Source organism: Gekko japonicus, unplaced genomic scaffold (genome assembly GCF_001447785.1).
Source record: "Gekko japonicus isolate JY-2015 unplaced genomic scaffold, Gekko_japonicus_V1.1 scaffold120, whole genome shotgun sequence".
Taxonomy (NCBI): domain Eukaryota; kingdom Metazoa; phylum Chordata; class Lepidosauria; order Squamata; family Gekkonidae; genus Gekko; species Gekko japonicus.
Window position 1 is genome coordinate 450,639 of NW_015175973.1, and position 22,630 is coordinate 473,268.

At 44.4% G+C, this 22,630-nt stretch overlaps 1 protein-coding gene and 1 long non-coding RNA gene across 6 annotated transcripts in view; one reads left to right on the forward strand and one right to left on the reverse strand.

Moving 5' to 3' along the window:
* KCNIP4 (Kv channel interacting protein 4) overlaps nucleotides 1–22,630 on the forward strand; it is a 181,116-nt gene that overhangs the window by 47,495 nt on the left and 110,991 nt on the right. The gene's annotated exons all lie outside the window — the stretch shown is intronic.
* Nucleotides 20,088–22,630, reverse strand: part of LOC107122956 — a 5,987-nt gene continuing 3,444 nt past the window's right edge. For both annotated transcript variants that reach the window (XR_001482941.1, XR_001482940.1), the window contains exon 3: nucleotides 20,088–20,150. This is a non-coding gene — a long non-coding RNA (uncharacterized LOC107122956). The remainder of the gene's footprint in view (nucleotides 20,151–22,630) is intronic.

Genomic DNA, 22,630 nt, shown 5'->3' on the forward strand with positions numbered 1-22,630 from the left:
CCCACTCCAGGCGGCGATCGGAGGTGGGAGGTGTCTGCATGAGCCGATTTAATGTTTAAAATTTTTAATTGGAGTCATGAAACATAAGACAAACAAGAAAACTATGACATCTAACTCCTCCAGAGAAAACAGTGGACTATGACATTATACCCTGCTTAGGTCACCACAGCAAATTGACCCTGTTTGCCCAAAGCCAGAGCACTCCCCCAGAGCCTCTTTCTAGATCTCGTTGTATTGTTTTCACAACGGGCTTTACTGCTAGTCATTTATAAAGATATTGAACAAAACAGGTCCCAGGACAGATCCTTGAGGCATTTCACTTGTCACTCCTCTCTGAGAGGACGAGGAACTGCCAACCAGTTACAAATCCACCTAACAGTCATAGGATCCAAACCATTGCTCTCTCTAAGCTGTGGAGTCTTGTGAGCAAAAATTCCACTCTGTGAGCTATTGGTATTAAAGTTTTGAGTGAGTGATTTGGCTACTGCATAAATTAGTTTGCTCTGGAGCCATCCTTCCTGAGCTAAGACAAAAATGTGTGAACTGGAGGCTAAAAAACTGTGAGCTATCTCACACTAGCTCAGCTTAGAGGGAACACTGATTCCAAACCACAATTTACCAATTTGTCAACAAGCATATTATGTGGAACCTTATCAAAAGCCTTACTGAAATCAAGATACACTACGTCTACAGCATTCTCTTGATCCAGCAAGGTAGTAACTTTCTCAAAAAAAGAGAGAGAAGGTTAGTCTGACATGACTTGTTCTTGAGAAATCCATTCTAGCTGTTAGTAATCACAGCTATGCTTTCTAAATGCTCATGGACTGACTATTTGATTATTTGTTCTAAAACTTCCCCAGGTATAGATGTCAAGCTAATGGGTCTGTATTACCTGGATCCACCTCCCCCCCCTTCTTGAAGATGGGAACAACTTTGCCCACCTCCAGTCTTCTTGCACCTCACATGTTCTCCAGAAATTCTCAAAAATAATGCCCAGAGGCTCAAAAATTGCATCCACAAGTTCTTTTAGTACCCTTGGTACTTGGATGCAGTTCATCTGGCCCAAAGGACTTAGTCTCATTTAAAGAAATCAGGTGTTTATGTACTAACCCTATGCTGATCCTAGGCTGCAACTCCTTTCCCTCATCACGTGTTCTGCTTTTGCCATCCTGAGCACCTTTTCCCCCACAATAGAAGACTGAGGAAAAGTAGGGATGGAGCAGTTCTGCCCTCTCTTCATCACCTGTTACAATTTCACTTTCCTGTTCCTGCAATGGGCCTATCATGTCCTTGCTCTTTTTCTTACTTTGCATATAAGAAAAGAACCCTTTTTTGTTGTTTTTAGCATCTCTTGCTAGCCTAGGCTCATACTGAGCTTTAGCTTTCCTAATTTTCTCTCTACAAGCACTGGCAATTTGTTTATATTCATCCTCGGTGATAAGGCCCTCCTTCCATTTCCTTAATATGTTTTTTTTTAATTTCTCAGTTCATCAGAAAGCTGTTTATGGAGCCACTTTTATTTATTTATTTATTTATTTATTTATTTATTCCCATTCATTAACCGCCTATCCCCACAAATTGTGGGGCTCTAAGTGATGTACAAAAGTTCTAAAAAACATAAAAGACATAAAAACCAGTCCAGTAGCATACTATATTTAAAAGCAGGTGGCGAAATTCTGTAGCTTCCTACCATATCGGGTATGTGAGCGCTTCACATGTTCAGGGGGGAACAAGTTCTATACAGAAGAAGGGTCCAGGTAGGTAGGTAGGGTGCCAGCCATGATGTTAACCGTTGCTGTCCTCAACCAAATGCCTGGCGGAACATCTCTGCCTTAAGGCCCTGTGGATTTGCATTGGATCCCACAGGGCCCTGATGTAATTGGGCAGAGAGTCCCGCCAGGTTGGGGCCAGGGCCGAAAAAGCCCTGGCCCTGATCGAGGACAGGTGGATATCTCTAGGGCCAGGGATCACCAGCAAGTTGTTCTGTGAAGAACGTGTCAGGAATAAGATTTGGGTTGGGTTGGAAGCGTTCGTGACTCAAATCCAGGATGAGTTGTTGAACCCTTTTTGTCCTCAGGTTTTGCCTCAGAAACGTTGTCTTTCAAGTTCTCTCCACTTGCGACAACCAAGAGAATTCACTTAGACGAGTACGAGTGGATAATGCTCCCTTCTCTCTGTCAACTCATGAACTTTCTCCTTCTCCTCCCATGCCAGTGTGGACCTTTTATTCGTTCAACCTCCTCACCTGTTTCGCCCACCACCCACTTCTTAAAGTAACCTAGCCACCAGCCAGGACTCCAAGGGACCTTGGTCTCCATGTTCACCCCGCCATCCATACTTCCAACGGTCGGGAACCTGACGTCCCACCAAGGTGGTTCCGCGACCTCGCCCCCCTCCCTTCTTAGGGTTGTCCCCTCTCTGTGGGTAGTGGGCCATGACCCCGGGACCCCCGGGAAAAAGTCAAGGACCTGCTCCCTGACTTTGTCGACAGCTAAGTGGGTGTTTTCCTGCGTAGTCAGGAGTGGGTTGACAGCGTCCTCCTGACATAACGTAATGCTCTCCCGGGGGTGTAATGGAGGAGACAGTCCTGCAGATACGCCGGTCCCAGACTGCTCAAGGCCTTAAAGGTCAAAACCGAAACCCATTGAACTTGACTCGGTGCTCCACTGGAAGCCAGTGCAGCTGGCGCAACACAGGACAGATGTGTGCAGTCCGTGATGTTCCTGTTAGGACTCACACTGCCGCATTCTGGATCAGTTGGAGCTTCCGGGTCAGTCTCAAGGGCAGGCCAGCGTAGAGCTTGGCTTCTTTAGGCTCCTTCCATATTTCCTTTTCATAGGAATTGTTTGTTATTGTGCCTTCAATATCTCGCTTTTAGGAAACTCCCACCCCACTTGAACTCCCTTCTCCGTAAGTATTTCTGACCATGGGATTCTACCCAGCATAACTTTAAGTCTGTCAAAAGTTATTTTCCTGGAGTCCATCCTATATGTCTGACCACATACAGCTTTTCCCTTCCCCAACATTGTAAATTCCAAAATTACGTGGTCACTACTACCCAGGGTTCCCACCACTTTCACCTCATCAACCAGTTCTTCCCTTTTGGTGAGAATCAAGTCCAAGATAGCGGATCCTCTTGTTTCCCTCTCCACTTTCTGGAAAATGAAGTTGTCAGCAAGACAAGTCAGAAATTTATTTGACCTTTCATCTTTAGCAGAGTTGGACTTCCAACAGATATCCAGGTAATTGAAATCTCCCATGACGATTGTGTCCCATCTCTCTGAGAACTTTGTAATCTGTTCTAGGAGTGTCTCATCCAAGTCCTCTGCCTGGCTTTGGGGGTCTATAGCAGACCCCCCACAATAATAATTTAGACACTGTAGTAGACTAGTATTGCCAGAAGTAACCTCCCATCCGGGGACTTTGTTAGGGTTTTGCGGCTGTGATTTGTTATTTGTTAGGTTTTTGCAGCCTGGCTCTAGAGAGCACTTGTCAGGAAGCTGTATTTCGTCATCTTGCAGCCCAATCCAAAGCATATTTACTTGGGAGTAAGTGCTCTTAAGTTGTGAGACTTACTGCCAATAAATAAGGTAGTAGCTTGAAGGCAATATGCAGATGGTTTATTGGATGTCTTTTAGACGAAGTCTTGTTCTCTAGTATTGAGTTTTATTTGGTATAATTGTTTCATAGCCAGTTTGGTGTAGTGGTTAAGTATGCGAAGAGTTTACAGAGCTCTTCTTACAGGGGCTACTGTAAGTTCTTGGAGGATTGGCTACATTAGGGGTGTGCCGCCTAATATGCAAAGGAGTTCCTGCTACAAAAAGAGCCTGTGTGTGTGTGTGTGTGTGTGTGTGTGTGTGTATACACATGAGTTTCATGACAGAGTGAGGAGATGCACTTGGTGCTCTAAGGTCATAATCCAGCACTAGCCACTGCATTTCACTACCTTTCAGGAGAAAAAAAAACCTAATGTCACTCTCAGATCTGATAGTTTGAGGACAAAACCATAACTCCCATTTAGACCTTGTCTGACAGTCAGATTTCTGACTGAATTCCTATTCCACTCCCCATGTTCATGTGAACAGAAGTGCTGAAGTGTGGCTATTCTGAGTTCTCTGACGGAATGACAGGAGGAGAAAGTGACTACTGCTCTGATTTTTTTGGTTCCAGTCCAGTACTCCCAAAATTTTCCACAAGGTATTGCATATTATAGACTGTTGGTGGAATTGTTTGTTAAATGTTTCGTCTCCCAGAATCAGATTCCCTCTTTTTACGCATTCAGATTGTAATGCTGAATGATCTCAACAGTTGCTCTCGAATTGGCAGAGGAACACAGGGCGAGTGTACTTTTCCACGGCTCTATGCCTTCTAGTTTGAGAAGCAACTTCTGTTTTGTATTTTTGGGAAAATGTTAACCAGCATTTTTGATATTTGGGCGAGAAGGACGATCAAAGCGTCACACAAAGACTACCATATCCGGTTCTGTCAGTGAAAAGTACTGGGTTCGCCGCATGGAGGACTCGGACGACGACATACTGTAGCACACATTTATTGTACTTAACACAAACAAAGACTAACTCTAACGGCCAACAGGGCCCACTATATACATATCCACCCAGCAACCCCCCATTCCCATTGGAGGGTTTGAATGTCCCGCCAAGGTGGCTATTGGTTGGGGCTGGTGGATCCAGGATCCGAAGTTTCCATTGTTTTAGGATCCAAGCTCTGGCCTGTCCACAGACCCCTGGTGGCGGTCCACGTACATAACAGTCAGGTTCCTGCTGTCATGGCATTTCTTAACTGTAAACCCATGACATCTCAGGAAGCATCAGCAAAGGGTAAAATGTATGTGAGATGCTAAAAGTCATCTGGGAAGAGGTTCTTGTTGTGAAAGGTGAGAGCTGAGAAGGGGAAGAAATTAGGTAGGCTATACATTGTTACACTTGGTCTATATATTTTCAAACTATGTTGAACATTTTCATTGACGGTTTATCTGTAAGGGTGGGACAGACCTAGACAGGGTTATTCTGATTTTTACAAAGGATTGTGTTTTGCCACCCAGTAACAAACAGCAACAAAACCCTGTACCCAAGCAATCCAGATTCTGCACCAAAACCAGTAGCATTCTGCAACTGTATATCTGTGTTTCTAAGAGAAAAAAATTGCCCCTCCCACATCTGTGGATACATAAATCTTCAGATCAGGGCCATGTTGATGCTAAACAGATTTTTCTGCAGTCTTGGGGGATCCCCCCAGGCTTGTAGAAAAATCTGAAATGTTAAAAAAAAATACATTGGGAGGGTTAAAGTCATATTCCCTGGACCAGACTCACTTTCCCTGCAGCTGCACCACAACTTCAGGGAATGTCACTTAAATTTATTTTTTTTAAAATATTTACACTATTTATAGTCCACCTTTCTCACAAGGTGGATTACACATAGTGGGTGATTTCCCCGAAGCGCTGCTCCGCGCTCACTCTTCTCAGCCACATTTTGCCCCACACCTTTGCGCGATTTTCCCCGTGGCTACTCAATCCTAGTTTTTTTGTTGGGTTTTTTTTATGATTGAGTAGACGCGGGGGAAATTGCGCGAAGCTGTGGGGCAAAATGCGGCCGTGCAGCAGCTTGTGCGAAATCGACATGTACCATCGGAGCAGAAGGGAGGAGTGAGCGCGGAGCAGCGCTTGTGGGAAATCACTCAGTGAGTCAGTACATCGACAAAATAGGATGTTCCATAAACAGTGCATGAGGATTTTAGAAGTCTAGAACCACCAGAGAGAACTGAAACATAGCATTAGTATTCACATGACACATTAAGTGGTACAGAAATTGCATAAATAAGACCCTACCAACAGTATGCACAGCAGTATAGACCAAAGCCTCTAATCATTTATCAAAACAAGTTTGTAAAACCATTTTGTACAGTGCAACCTTATTCCCTGGGCACAAAAGCCCTCTTGAATAGTTCTACTTTATACTTCGCGGAAAGTCAGGAGACTGGGAGCTTTCCTGACCTCCTCAGACAAAGAGTTCCATAAGGCAGGAGCCACAACGGAGAAAGCAAGTCTGTGGGTAGTTGCTGATTTAAAGCTTGCGGGGCCTGATTCAGCTCAGAAAAACAGCATGGAGGGGAAGGCTGCCACAGGCTTGAAAAATGACATTCCCTGCGACTGTCGTGTGGCTATAGGGAAACCCAGCTTGTTAAAAAAAAATGGCCCTTAGCACGTTTGCAGCTGGTTGCTGATCTAAAGCTTGTGGGGCCTGATTCAGCTCAGGAAAATGGCAGGGAGGGGAAGGCTGCCACAGGCTTTAAAAATGACATTTTCTGCAGCTGTCATGTGGCTATAGGGAAACCCAGCTCATTAAAAAAAATGGCCCTTAGTACGTGTGCAGGCGGTTGCTGATTTAAAGCTTGTGGGGGCTTTCCTGACCTCCTCAGACAAAGAGTTCCAGAAGGCAGGGGCCACAACGGAGAAAGCAAGTCTGTGGGTAGTTGCTGATTTAAAGCTTGCGGGGCCTGATTCAGCTCAGGAAAACAGCATGGAGGGGAAGGCTGCCACAGGCTTGAAAAATGACACTCCCTGCAACTGTCGTGTGGCTATAGGGAAACCGAGCTTGTTTAAAAAAAATGGCCCTTAGCACATTTGCAGCTGGTTGCTGATCTAAAGCTTGTGGGGCCTGATTCAGCTCAGGAAAACGGCAGGGAGGGGAAGGCTGCCACAGGCTTTAAAAATGACAGTCCCTGCAGCTGTTGTGTGGCTATAGGGAAACCCAGCTCATTAAAAAAAAATGGTAGCTTGGCCCTTAGCTGATCTTTCTGTGCCCTCACAGAAATAGCCGCAGAACTGATTTAAAAGGGACACAGGTGAGGCCAAAGAATTTGACCTCAGCTCTTTAAGCCTGGGGTGAAAATGGCTATACTGGCTTAATGAACACGCCCAGTGTTCCCTCTAAGCTGAGTTAGTGTGAGCTAGCTCTCAGGTTTTTAGCCTCCAGCTCACACATTTTTGTCTCCGCTCAGGAAGGATGGCTCCAGAACAGACTAATTTATGCAGCAGCCAAATCTGCTCACAACTTTAATGCCAATAGCTCACAAAGTAGAATTTTTGCTCACAGGGCTCCAGAGCTTAGAGGGAACACCCACCTGGGTGGGGGCGGGGGCAGTTTAAATGAGATGCCATGTGAGGGGAAAAGTCACCTGAGCAAGGTCCTTTGACCTGCCAGCATCATGGGCTTCAGAAAGTGGCACTGAGGGAAGGTGAACATGAAGTAAATATATCAGGGCTGTCAACTGTGGACCTTTAACAAGCTGGACCAGAGCTCTCTTAGCCCTGCATCTAGTTAGAAATCACAGGTTTTTATACCCCGCTTTTCCCTACCTTAGGAAGTCTCAAAGCCACTTACAACCACCTTCCGCTCTTTCCCCACAACAGGCACCTTGTAGCAATGCTGCCTCTAATCTGTGGAGTCTTGTGAGCAAAAAATTCTACTTTGTGAGCTACTGGCATCAAAGTTGTAAGTGAACGATTTGGCTTGTGCATAACTTACTAACTTTCAACAGAATGATTGGGTCGATCTACTTCTGTTGGCGGAATTTTGTTATAACAATGCCTATCATTCATCCACGGGAATCTCTCCTTTCATGGCAGCGTACGGTTATGAGAGTCCCCCTTTACCGTTTCTGGCTAAGCCTCCTGATAGTCCGAAGGTGGGCTCAGCTGGGGACTGGTGCAAGACCCTACAGGAATCCTGGCCGATCTTGTGCAAAACTTTGGATGTGGCCAAAGAGGCGTATAAGAAACAGGCTGACAAGAAATGGGTGGTGAGTTGGGATATTCAGCCTGGAGACTCGGTATATGTGTCAACCAAGAACATGCAATGTTTGCAGCCTAGCAGGAAACTGGGATGGAAGTATATTGGACCATTTAAGGTTTTGCGTAAAATTAATGACGTGTCAGTGGAATTGGAATTACCAAAAACATTGAGACAAATACACGCTGTTTTCCATCTCAGCTTATTAAAAAAAGACCCTGGTCCTAATGTTTGGCGCCCTGACGTGGTGGCACACTCCCCCCCCTCCTGGTGGATGGGGAACCGCACTTTGAAGTGTCACGCATCCTGGATTCGAAGTTGAAACGCAATAAACTCTTTTACCTTGTGGAGTGGAAACACTTTGGACCCCAGCACCGAGAATGGGTGGAAGTAGGGGATATTTAGGCCCCTGACCTTATTCGTGCATTCCATGAGGAGTTCCCAGGGAAACCGGGAGAATCTCCCGGGTAGTCCGGGAGAATATTGGGGGGGGGGCAGGATGTCAGTAAACTGCCATTTGTACTCTGGGTATGTTCTGTATAACCTGCCTGCTGTATGATGGGGGGGGGACTAGCCTGCATTTCTCTGTTCATTTCCTCTCAGGGCCTCGGTGATGTTTCTTTTGGCTTTGGAAGGTTGTGTTGCCTTTGTAGTTGATAAGCCGGTGAGAACTGCTGCTGGAGCCGTTCCCAATCTGGCTGGTGTGACTCAAACGGCTGGAAGCTGCCTCCCGCCTTGATTTTCCCCTTGCTCAAATTCTGGCTGAGCACAAACTGTATTCATTGGCCAATCCTGTGTGTTTGAACTGTCTATATCTGTCCCTGCTGGGTTTTGAGTTTCATTCCTGACAATGACTATGTAAGAGTATCAATAGTGACTTGTAATAAAGCAACCTATTCTTGTTGTGGACTGCAACAGCTCTATTGAACCTGACACAAATGTGTCATGGCTCTATTTTTTTTAATGTTATTAACCAGATAGTTTTGAACGGGTTGTCAGGTCGTTATATTGAAACAACGTGAGGGGTAATTACCCTCCCACTCCAACTTTGTAAATCTCCGTTGGCCTCCTTCCTAATTGCCAGTGCCTGTGGATATAAACTCTCTTTGTTCAGACAGTTATTGCTTTGCTCGTTAAGGACGCCATCAAAGAAAGTAATGTGCAGAGGTTAGTTAGCAATCCATGCATGGCCCCGTAGACTTCAGGGCCATGACGACTGAGCACAGACCTCGGAAGTCTGCCCACATAGTAGAGACATAAACAATGTTAAGTTATCCAGTGCACCACCACTGAACTCTTGTACATGCTATTTTAAGACGCACTCCAAATGCTTCAGGACTTACCAGCTTCTGTTGAGACCTCTTGCCGTTTGTGTATATGCTGTGCATGCAAAATTTCAAATTCTTGGGAATTGGATTTGCATCTGTACACTGATTAAGCAGCAGAGCAGCTGACCTGGGGAGGCGGATGATGTTTGTGTGTGTGGAAGCATTTTTTTTGCTGGCATTAGTGCGTGGGGGGGGCACCCCAAATGCAGCAGGGGGAGATCAAGAGGCAGTCATGCAAATGAATATCTAGTCCAACACTCTGTCACACAGGGGCCAAAAATACCAGGTGCCATCAGGAGGTCCAGCAGTGGGGCCAGGACACTGTTCCTCCCTCCCAAGCACCAAGAATACAGAGCATCACTTGCCCCAGACTGTGAGTTCCTATCTATACCTTGTGGCTAATAGGCACTGATAGACTTCTGCTCCATATGCTTATCTAATTCCCTCTTGAAGCTGTCCATGGTGTTAATCACTCATGTGTTAATCACAGCCTTCACTCATTTCACTCCTCTTCCAGCAACTAAGGGAATTCACCATCAAGATGGCATCAGACAGGTTTCCTAAACCAGCAGCATCATGAGAGTGGTGTTGGATGGTGGTACCCCACCTACCACACAGGGTGTCTGTTGCGGGGAGGGGAAGGGAAAAGAGATTGTGAGCCTCTCTGAGACTCCTTCGGCAGAAAAGAGGCAGAACAGAGGAAGAGGGGGAAGGGCAAACCAGAGGGGAAGCGAGTGAATGGGGATAAATGGCGAGAGACGAAATGGTGATGAGTTCTGGAGGAGAATGGAAACAGAGAAGTCGGAAGACTGAGAATCAAGAAGGGGAAGCAATTCTAAATTTTAGGCTATCAGCTGATAAGGGAATCCAGACTTTCAGTCTAACGAGGATCACCAAAACTCTGCTAAGAGGACCTTAGAAACATTTGAAAGAAGTTGGACTTTTTACCAAATCTTCCATAGGAAGGGGCTGAGCACTGAGACGACAACCTCTCTCGGATACTAGGCCGGGTCCTTTCTCTTATGAGCTGAGAGAGATCACATACATAAAATCAGTGAGAAAGTCTGTACCAGAGTTACCGAGACACTTTTTAAACCCTCGGTTGATCGCCTACTACTGAGTAGATGCCAAGAACCAAACATTGGCAGTTGCGGAGCTATTCTCACAAAAGACTGTAAGTAATGGATTTAAGGGCATCAGCTGCGAGAGATGCTGCAGGGAAAGTCTGACGCCGACTGGATGGATATTGTTCCTCGCGCACACATTTTGTTTGTGTCTGTTTGATTAGAACCCCAGCCATCTGTTTTTAGATATTGTGCCATTGCAACATGGCAGTCTTATCTCTACAAGCTGTTATGAGTAACATTTCAGAGCACCCGACACAAAAGAGCCGTGATGGATGATAACAGGCATCCTGTTCAGAGGAAATGAAATTTTTTCTTAGCGCTAAGAGGAGACATTATAAAAGACCCGGGTGGGGGGAGAGGGGTGTCTATGCATGATCCCAAAGAGAAGCTTTCCCCATCTGTTACCCCAAAGGAAACAAGTTGTTTTCTTCCTGTTGATCAAAAGGAATGCAAATTTAATAACTATGTATATACATATGTACCAATAGCCAACTCTGCCCTGATCTGCAGATGCTTAAATCCACAGTTGGGGGCCAGGTTGGAGAGTAAGAATGCTTTTCTGCAAGCTCTAGAACACCCTATGTCTGTGTTGGGAAAAAGAAGGGTGCAGGGACATTTTTATGCACTCTCATTCCCACTGTGTTCATTTTGGGGAGGGAGGGAAGCTGACTTCCCAATTGCACCGAGAGAGGGAGAGTTGTTCTAAACCAAAACTCAATTTATTCCATTACACACTCTTAAGTCAGAAAACACTTTTGTAGCATTTCAGTATTCAACATAGAATATTTCAACACAACCCCAATACGTAAACAGTGGGTTATAATTCTGTAAAGGATTTCCTTGGTTGTTCTACCAAGACCCATAAGGGTGGTGGGGAGGTTGATCAGTCCAAACCAAAACTAATTCAGACATTAAATACTCTTTTTCACCCATTGAAGTGAATGTAACAGTCAGTCAAGTCTGTGACAAGCCTTTGACATACATTTGACATATACACCAAAGTCAGCCCCTTTCTTCCTATCTCTGGGTTCAGTAAAGTCAAGGAAAGCTGGGTTAAGCCAGGGTGACTCACAGAATCAAGGAAGCTAGTTTCTGATACTCTATCTATTTAGAATTGGTAGCGACTTCTGACTGCTGCGAAGTATAAACATTCCGAGAAGGCAAAACCCACGTGAGTCAGTCATGTACAGTGAAGGCCACAGTGCTCAGCAAAGTGCTGAAGCTTCCTGGGAGCAGAACAGAACCAAAGCTTCAACCATATAGGCAAATTACTATAGAAATTAAAGTATCATAGGTGTACCAGAGGTTTTGCAGACTTTTAGCCAAGGACTGAGGCTCAATCCCGACCTAATTCTGTGACAGTTTGCAGAAAAATCTAAAATCTAAAAACCTTTCCCAAAATATGGGTTTGTTTTATTCTCTCCCCCCAAACTCACCTCTCAGTACATGTGCAGAAATGCCACTGCTTCTCCTTAACAGCCTCAGGTTCTCAAGAGGCCAAGTAGCCCTTCACCGCTGCTGTTGCTGTGGGGAAGGGAAGTGGGCAGGCAACTGGGAGAGCCATTGCTGCCGTTGCTGGGGGTGGGGGAAATGGGCAGGCAGTTGGAAGAGTTATGGGGGACAAAAAGAGTGACAGAGTGGGGAGAAGAGAGAGAGAGAGAGAGAGAGAGAGAGAGAGAGAGAGAGAGAGAGAGAGAGAGAGAGAGAGAGATATGAGGTGGGGGGCAGAAAGAGAGATAAAGTGACAGGCAAAGAATAAGAAAATGCATGGCGAGAGGCCACCAAATGAGAAGGGAGCACTCACTGGAGAAGACCCTGATGCTGGGAAAGATTGAAGGAAGAAGAAGATGGGGACAGCAAAGGATGAGATGGTCAGGCAGTGTTATCGAGGCAACGAACATGAAATTGAGCAAACTCCGGAGCACAACAGAAGATAGGAGGGCCTGGTGTGATGTGGTGCATGGGGTCGTGAAGAGTCGAACTCGACTGTGCGACTGAACAACAACAACATGATGAGAGTCAGAAAGGGTATGAGATATTTGGGGGGGGGAAGCAAAGGTGGGGCTGATGGGATAGCTGCTCCTGCAAGTTTCTTGTGGGTCCTCACTTGTATATTCTAATAGCGAAGTCAGACAGATCTGATGATATTGGACCCATGGAAGGCCGAGACTGATCTTTCACCAACTTGAAAAGTGCCCCAGGTTTGCAGAAAAGTCTGATATCTTTAAAAAAATGTGGGGGATTCAAAAAAAACCCAAAAGATAAAAGGAGCCCTTGTAGGTTCAATTCCCCACCCCCCTCTCAGTGGCCATTGTTAGGCAACTATAACAGGTTTCTGTCAGTAAAAGGTAGGAGGAGGGGACAAGGCTCTTTTCAGGACCTCTGAGGGAGGACTTGTGGGGGCGAATGGATACCACATCGCTTTCATGACTCACCTAGGTCTGGCTGCTTGGTACTATTCAACAGCAGCCACCCCATGAAAGTCAGTGTGGTGTATGTCAGGACCCACAGCAACAATGAAGCACACACTTCTTAGAAGGTTTTACTTTTATTGAAGCTATAGATGCGTAGACAGGAACACTGTTAGGAATGGCGGGTGATCTAGGTGCATGACAGGTTATAGTACATTCAAATCAGCAAGACCCAATTACTGGGGTTCCCATGCGCGGGCATTAGGCATGGGAACAAACGGCTACAATAAACATAACAGGTAAAGCTTCCCACGACTCATCCCAGGGAAAGCCAAAGCAACTTCTCCAGCAACTCCTCCAGCAGCCTTGAGAGATACGCGTTGCGGCAGCGAGACAATTAAGCACAAGGGAAGGAATGCGAATGAAAGGGGAACAAAAAAAAACACACTTGGCAGCTTGCTGACAGTGTAGTGGTTTCGAGTTTCGTTCTAGGACCTCAAATCCCCTTCTGCCCTGGAAACTCACTGGGTAGCCTTGGGCTGGTTGCACATTCTCAGCCTAATTTACCTCATAAGCAGGACAAGGATTAGCCGTTAAGAGCACCTAGCTGCCTCCCAGTGGGCCAATGCCCCCCCCCATCTACCTGGGCCACCCAGCCCTCTGACAGACTCTGCCCCGCACAAGGCTGGAGAGGTGGCATCTAGCCTGCCAGGGGACACAGAGCCTGGCTCGACAGAGCCCTGCACGAGGCAAGTTGGGTGAGGTGGAGTGTCCCCTTTGCGCAAGGCGAGGGAGACAGTGGTGACCAGCCTAGCTGAGCCTCATGCAAGGTGAGGCAGATGGTGGTGCCCAGTTGAGGGCAGGTTAGGGCAGATTTTGAATGTGCTTGTACAACTTCTCCAGAGTCCATGTTGTAAACCCATACAGCTCTTCTTGCCAACCTGTATTTAGAGACCAGATACGAAAGTGCTGTGGGGTTTGCAGTCCACACAAGGGGATCCGTGCTCGTGTGACAAAATGTTGAATTTCAAGCAGTGGCATTGCACCAGATGCACAGGATGCTTGCGCACTCAAGGAGGCCTCACCCTCTTCAGTCCTTGATGGGATAAAAAGCTTTTAGTGTATAGAGATAGTGGGGAATCATATTCATAAGAACATAAGCTGAGTCCTGTAGGATCAGACCCAGGGGCCCATCTAGTCCAGCATCCTGGCTCACGCAGCAGCCAACCAGTTGCCCTGGAGAGCCTAGCAAACAGGGTGTGTAGGCAGAGACTGGCCCCTGCAGCTGCCTCACAGGACTGGTCTTCAGAGATTTTCTGTCGCTGGAGGCTCCCTTTAGCCACTCGGACTAGTAGCCAGTGATGGACCTCTCCACCCTTTTAGAGTTGTCTTTGCCCGTGGCCATCACTAGCTCTATTAGCAATTAATTCTACAGTTTCATTGCTTAATTTTATAAATCTTTCCCATGCCTCCCCTTAGCTGCTTTTTTCCAGTTCAGGTAAAAAAGAGAGAGAGACTACTAATGTAGAAAGGTAGAAGAAGTGAGGTAAAGAACTATAATTGATATATTTGTTGCCAATATGCTAAAGGCGCTAAGGTTCTTTGACTTGTGTGGCTAGCCAATAAACCACATAGTGAACACAATCATCCAGGCAGTAAAGGTAATAAAAAGTATTTATTCAAATAAAGGAGCACCTCACAGCGTGGGTGTTCAATTTGTTACAGCAGGGAGCTTGCTTATATGCTCTACTTGCTCCTCCTCACTTTACATCATCACTGACATCACTTATACATGCTCAGTTCAGTTTTCTTTGTCTGGCCAGTCATCAATCATGTTAGTTGGCTGAGTTTCTACTCCTACAATGCAGATGCAGCTCATTAATTTTGATTTACAGTCTTGTTTACTCATTTTTGGCCTTTTCCCCATACTCCTTTGAATGAACCTTCCAGTTTGGGTTCATTTTCAATATTAAACTGTCAGTTCAGTAACAAAGTTGTACAAACTTGGTTTTTCTTTACACTTAATGCATGCATATAAAAGTATCTTAAAGCATTTTATAAACTTATTTTCACTAACAGGTATACAAAATATAAAGTCATACCATTACAATGACTTTATAAAGCATTAAATTCTTTACATGAATTATTTTAGTATTATAAAATAGCTTGTTGCATAAAGCTCTTATAGGTGTATTGATTCTACTTATTAGTTTTTATTTTGGCTTATCAGAATACTTTACAAAATATTTTCTGGTCATTTCATGAAGCTTGTTCTGTTATAATTGAAGTTTATAATTTGTAAAACACATAGCTCAGTTCTACAATACAAATAATTGACCCTTTTTAGTTGATTCCAAAGGTCATAATTAATTACTTTAGTTCTTGGCTGAACTTAGTAGTTGGGTACTTCCCTAAAACTTCAAAAGACACAATTCGGAACATCTCCCCTCATTAGCTCTTTCAACTCAGTTTCTTTCTACTTATTCATGATTTATGTACTCATGTTGGCAGGGGTCCAGGCACACCTGCTTGTGTATAATGATTTCTTTCCCAGCAAACAGTCTTTTGTCTTAAGCTAACAGAACTTAGAATTGTTGAAGCTTTTGCTTTTTACAAACATTTTATACATTTAAAAGTGTTACAAACAAAGCATTTAGATCAAGAGAAGAGATTTCTCTCTGTTACAATATATACTATCGTTATTTTACTCCAATTAGGCTCTTCCCTTTGAAGTAAAAGAGGGAACAATTGGGAGTGATTGCAAGCCTTCCCAGTTAGCATTACTAGAAAGCAAAGCTTTCTGTTATTCCAGTTAAAAATGAAAACACTGTCTTTTCTTCTTTATGATTCAACATCTCCAGCTTAAGGAGTAACATAGCCTGAGTTTCCCATATTTACTAAAACTCAGAGACCACTGCATCTTAACTATAAGCTTTCATTGTCAGCTGTAGACATTCAGACTTGCTATATGGTAGGAAAACGTAATATAGAGAATATAACTGCACTTCACTTAACCCTACTCTTTGGCTTCGCCTGTGCCCGGCCAGGTCAGCTTGACCTGGGAAATTGGCAGAGTAAGCAGAACACCTGCAGTTCAAAGAACACATTCCTTTGAAGTAGCAGGATTTTCATAATAAATCTTCAGACACTTGACAGGTCCTAAAAGTTGGCTGAATTAATGGGCAAAACACCTGCACTAATTTCTCAATTAAAGGGTTACATCACAAACACTCCTTTTCGCTTCGAAACAAGGGCTAGAAAAACACGTCAACCAAAATGATTTACATCACTTGGCACTATACAGTAGTGTCTAGTGTTCTAAAACAGGTTACCAACTCTTCCAGGAGATGCCCAAAGAATTTCTTCCCAAAGGCTCCTGTAAAACAGCAATAATCAATTAAAAAAATCATTTGAATGCTTGGCACTTCCTACATATTGATGTATCTGCTTCATTTATACCCCACCTATATTCCCAGTGGAGACCCACAGTGAACATCAGAACATCAGAACATCAGAGACGCCAATGTTGGATCAGGCCAAAGGCCCATCCAGTCCAACACTCTGTGTCACACAGTGGCCAGAAATACCAGTGCCATCAGGAGGTCCAGCAGTGGGGCCAGGACATTAGAAGCCCTCCCACTGTTGACCCCCCCCAAGCACCAAGAAGACAGAGCATCACTTGCCCCAGAGCCCCTAGCTATACCTTGTGGCTAATAGCCACTGATGGACCTCTGCTCCATATGCTTATCTAATTCCCTTTTGAAGCCGTCCATGCTTGTAGCTCCCACCACTTCCTGTGGCAGTGAATTCCATGTGTTAATCACTCTTTGGGTGAAGAAGTACTTCCTTTTATCCGTTCTAACCCGACCGCTCTGCAGTTTCATGGAGTGCCCACGAGTTCTTGTATTGTGAGAAAGGGAGAAAAGTACCTCTTTCTCTACCTGCTCTTTCCCATGCATAATCTTATAAACCTCGATCATGGATTACATTGTTCTCATTGTCTCTATTTTATGCTCAAAACAGCCCCGCGAGGCCGGTTGGCTAATAACATGTGACTGGCCCAAGGTCATGCAGTGGGCTTCCATGGCATAGTGGGGGTTTGAATCTGGATCTCTGAGATTCTACTATGACACTCTAACCATTATAGCACACTGTGCTCACTTGATGGGTAGTGGAAAGTACCATGGTGGTTGGGAAGGGGGGAGTCTCACCCTAATGGTTTGCTGTGTAGTAAGTCAGAATGGTTCTGTAGAAAGTGTGTTTGGGCATGTGAAATGTTTTTTTGTGTGTGTATTTTTTGTATTTTGTGTGTGTGTGTGTGTGCATGCACCTGGAAGTCATGGCGACCTCTGGTGACTGACCCCTACTAGGGTCCGGAAGGATATTCAGAGAGGTGGCTGAATAAAGCCTGCCCCCACCTCCTGACTGCTGGTATTCCAAAGGAGGTCTCCCATACAAGTACTTGCCAGAGACGATCCTGCTTAGCTTCCGAGATCTGACGAGATCGAGCTTGCCTGGGCTATCCAGGGCAGGGCAGGGCCTGAGGAATCTTGGGGTCCCCCCCACACACATGTACTATTGTCTTGAACAATGCCACCCTCATCCTTTATGGTCAGGGGCCTACATACCTGAGGGACTGCCTTTCCCCACATGTTCCCCAGGGAGCACTGAGATCAGCGTCCCAAAGTCAGCTGGCCCTCCTGGGTTTCAAGGAGGCCAGGCTGGCTATAACCAGGGCCAGGGCTTTCTCAGTGGCGGTGGACCAGAATGGTGGAACGAGCTCCCAGAAGAGATAAGGCCCCTGTGGGACCTTATGCAGTTCCACAGGACCTGTAAAATGGAGCTCTTCCACCAGGCTTTTAATCAAGGAGCCGCCCCCAACCGTTGAAGGATAGAGAGCCCTGCCCCCCTGGAATTTCCAACAACAGCCTGTGCCAGCTGCCTAAAGGAAGATCTATGAGCCGACTGTGAGAACAGATTATCGAACATGGCCGCCATAGTTAGATAACAATAATGAGTACTAGCACTTTATAATGTAAGATGGTTTTAGGGCTGTTTTTAACTGTCATTTATGTGTCTTTTTGTGTAAGCTACCCTGAGCCGGCCTCGGCTGAGAAGGTGGGGTATAAATTTGATAGATAAATAAATAAATAAATAGATCATGTGTGTAAAATTGAGATAGTGTTTGTTAACTCTATCTCACAGTCTGGGGGACGACGACCAAGTTTGAACATTGTAAAGCATTATACAGAATCTTACATGATTAATAACCCGTTGCATTGCTAACATTTTACATCAGAGGTTCAGTGCCTGCCAACCAGTAATAAAGATCCAGTGAACACTAGAAAACCTCCGTAACAAATCTGCCAGGAATAACATAGCAGTGATGTCTTTATGATCTGGAGAAAATATGATGTGAACTTTCCATATTATTCTTGCCATTTAGCACCAAAGAAGTCGAGTTGACATTTGAAATCACTGGGTTTTCTTTTTATTATTTCAGTTGTAAATCAAAATGTGATGTGAGTTCAGGGTTATGCTTTTGGAGATGTCTAATCCACACAAAACATCAGATTGTCATTTTGCTTCCTTAAGGGAGAAAGGATAATTATATGCTCCACTTGCAAATGATTCCATAAACTTTCACAAACCAGCGTCTTGAAAGGCTGGTGGGTCAACCATGGGAAGATCAAATGGTACTGCTGGTGACAGATAATTGCAGAATGTATTTCAATATGTAATGAATGTATAGGAGAAAAACCCTGCAGCATTGGAATAAAAGTCCACCAGATTTGGCATTCTGCTTCTGGTAAAGCGGTGACAAAGAAATCAGACTCTTATCTGTAATTTATCTGAGTAAGAGCCTGCATTTCAACATACCTGTTAACCTGTGGAAGTTTGTTTGTGTGTTGACTGAACTTATGAAATGTGGTGAGAAAACGGCACCTGTCTAAAAAGTGTGTTGCAGCTTAAGGAGTTTGACCTTCTGTCTTGTCAAGTTAAGCTTTCCTTATTTTTGTAATTGTTAAGTATGACACTTAACTTGGAGGAACAGTTCAACAAGTGATTCAGTTTTATTTCAGCTCAGTAATAGTGGAAACAGCATAACAAGTTAGACCTGCTAGGACTAGACCAGCCAGACAAATCAATAGGCAAAACGGCAACTTATATACAATTCTGGCTGGGATAGCCACACCCACAATGTTTACAGTATCCAATCACACTAAGTACATTACACCCAATCATAATCAAGGGATAACGTCCAATCAAAACCATTCCCTCCAGAAGGCACACCATTGGTCAGTATTTACACTTTTACAATCCGCATAATGAGCGATGCTAGATATGCTTTTACCTTATATGTCTCATAAGACATAACAGTAATGTTCATTCGTTGCCAATATTTTTGAGACGGTTATTTTATCTGGGAAACGTCTGGCAGTAACAGAGAGGCAAAAATGGTACGTTTTTGAATATAGCAGTCTCAGTTCAGATGGAGACACGGCAGCCTATGGGCTTTCGACTGTGTGCAGGGATGCCCGGTGCCGAATACATGGTCACTGACTACCATTTTAACAGTTCCGATGATAAAATGAGTAAGAAGGAGTGCAAAACTGGAAATTCTCCCCACACTACCTGCAAAAAAAATTGATTCTAATTATTTTATGATGACTTAATCACCAGATTAGCCATGAAATCTTATGCACAGTTAGGGTTTCTTGATTTCAGTCCATTAACTTGTTTGTGGATTAATCAGTACTGGCTAATTTTAATCGTTGAATGTGTATCTTCATCTGTGCAGCTGAGAGCTAATGACACATCTTTTTGTTGGGTTAAGGGGGCTATTTTGGTGCTGGAGTGAGTAATGAACAAACGTGATGCATCTGAACTATGACTAGTTCATTAACTTGGAAGTTATTTCATGCTTCCTGTAGGGTTAAATCCCACTGAAAAATGCAACTTCCTCCATTCCCAACTCCCATTGCAGCCTGAAATGTCCCTTGAAATGCTGCTACTGAGTACCGGGAGAGCCTAAAAGTTCATGAAAGGGGAGTTGGACGGCTGCTGTGATAAGGGGGGAATAGGCAAAAAAAATCCAACTCCCCCCAGCATGCCTGGATTGTTTTGATTGTATCTGAGCCTTAATATCTTTAAAAAAAAGAAAGAAAAAGATGCTTATGTTTAAGGTTTAGTAATAAATAAACTCAATTTCATGTAATCGATAAGAAGAAGAAGAAGAATTTATTTATTTATTTATTTATTTATTTATTTATTTATTCAATTTGCTATCCCGCCCTAACCCCTAAGGGCCTCTGGGCGGCTTACAGAGAGTGCTAATCACATTTACAGAATCTAACCTAGGGCCACAGACATACAGGGTTGGTGACTACCCTACCAAGCACCCTTTTTGCGGCGGATCTTCGGTTGTTGTCTTGTTCTTGCGGTCGGTAGTCGGCAGCATCCTTTCTGGTGCTGGAAGAAGAAGAAGAAGAAGATATTGAATTTACACTCCGCCCTTCACTACCCAAAGGTGTCTCAGAGCGGCTTACAGACTCCTTTCCCTTCCCCTTCCCACAACAGACACCGTGTGAGGTAGGTGGGGCTGAGAGAGCTCTGACAGAAACTGCTCTTTTTCAAGAACAGCTGTGCCAGAACTATGGCTTGCCCAAGGTCATCCAGCAGGTTCAAGTGGAGAAATGGGGAATCAAACCCCGTTCTTCCAGATTAGAGTTTAGCTCTTTAGCTAATTAGCAGATTAATCAGGTAAAATATATATATTTAACCAGCTGACATAATTTACCTTTAACCTGTTTACAGTTTACAGCAGTTATTATTTGTTCAGGAAAGATTATGCAAGACAAGAACATGGTCTGTACGTTCTGGTGTTGATGGTGTTCTCTCCACTCAGTGGTGATCCCCGTGCTGAAATTTGCATACAGAACCCCCTTGCTAGAGACTGGGATTCCTAAATTATTTGTGGGTGCCTTTCAACCAATTCAGAAGGCTGAAGTTGAGAGTGCTTTAATGTATCTAAGAGTGGCTTTAGAGACACAACTTTATTCATGAGAATTTGTACATCTACCTGCAAGGCCTACTGAATTATGTATTTTTTTTCCTTTAAGTGTGAGATTTCCTTTTATGTCTGTTTTATCGTAGAGTATTTTTTTTTAATTTCCCAGAAGCTAATGAACAGTGTTCTTTTCATTAAAATTGACAGGGTAATAAAATGTAACACTGAAGATCTTTCTGCTTTGTCACTAGTCATCTTATCTGCAATTTAAGGCCCCTATAATGTAACCTCCTAGAAGGCTGTGTCCCAGAAAACAGCTGCGAGGAGTCAAGGCAGTATGAAATAAATCTGTTGAAGCCCTTGGGTCAAAAACTTCCCATTGCATTATGAATGATAAATTCTATTTAATTCCGTGGTCTTCTTTAGAAGCAAGTACTGTCTATGAATAATACTCGGTAAGGTGTTGATAAAAGGATGACTTAAGGATGACCTTTGACCTGTTGTTATAGTTCCTCTGTCAGCTTAACTACTTCTTTCTGCACTGGATGTTTCATTTTTCAGTTCGTTGGTACAGTGACGGGAAAGTATTGAATGGCTGTATATGGGTCCGGTCACACGCAGAATTAGCCGCGCGACAGGGACAAATGCCAGGCAGATTTTACGGGCGCGATCACAGGGGAACATCTGGCAAACGTCCTGCACCCGTCACCAACCCGTTTCTTCCCGCCGAAGAAGTGTAGTTAAAAACTACCAGCGAAAATCCACTATCAAAGGGGTTTGCGACGGCCTGCAGTCGAAGGTTCCCATGTGATTGCTCCAGCGTGCTCCTATTTGCGTCTGTGCTCCCTCGTTGAAGCGTGCCGGAAACACGCGCCAATGAAAAAAACACCGGTTCACCGCCGTCGCGTCTGATTGCATAGTGGCAGGCCAATTGCGGTGGTGCAAATAGCCTCTCCTCCCCTCCGCGTTATCTGGCACATGTGACCGGGGCCTATAACTTTTATGCAGGAATGCTCAGTTTAGACTTCAGCGGGAAAAGGTGGTATTCTCAGCAAGAGCCTAACCTTAATTTATTTCTTGTTTCCTGTATGCACTGAAGCTTTTATACAAACATAATAGAAGCTGTTAGCAATCTTTGTTCACAAATGAACATCAAATTTAACAGAAGCAATTTACCAAGGATAAGTAACAGAAAAATAAGGACCATCTCCGGTGGTGAGGGACAGGTCAAGTTCATCTACTTTGGGATACAAAGCCTGACTCACGTACCTGGGGCCATTTTTATTCTCTTGCACACTACCAATCTTAGTAGTACTTAAGTAGTGGAGAACTTTCCCCTTGCATTTTGCAAGTATGTAAAAACTGGAGGTAAGATGACAAAAAAAAACCCTAGTTCTTCTTCAAATTTGGAAAGGGAAACATTCTGGTCAGTTTCAGGAAACCTCCCAGCTCACCTCTGGAATTTTTGTCAGTTTCCGGCATTTTCCCCCCAGACCACACTAGGGCTTTTCTGCATTCTTATTTTCCTGGCTTGTAAATTCCTGTTTCTACATTTCCCCCCCCCCTCCTGTTCCTCATGTGTATTGCTCCCTCTAGTGGTCAATTTTATGTTACACCAGTTTATGTCCTCCATCTCTCCCTGCAGATTTAACCTGCACGTTTGTATGCCAGACATAAACTGGTATAATATTGAATTGCTCACTACAGGGAGCAGAACATGCATGGAACAGACCTCCCCCCCCCCCCGGGAATAAACAGGAACTTACAATCAAGGAAAATGAGAATGGGGAAGAGCCCAAAGTTTGGCATAACAGGTTGCCTTCCAGTTATCTAGTATAAAGCTGATGCTCAGGAGGAACTCCGTATCAGAATCAGGAGTCCAGCTGCTCCCTATATAGCAGCATCCCTTTACAACACTTGTGCCATTTGTGCTGAAGTCACT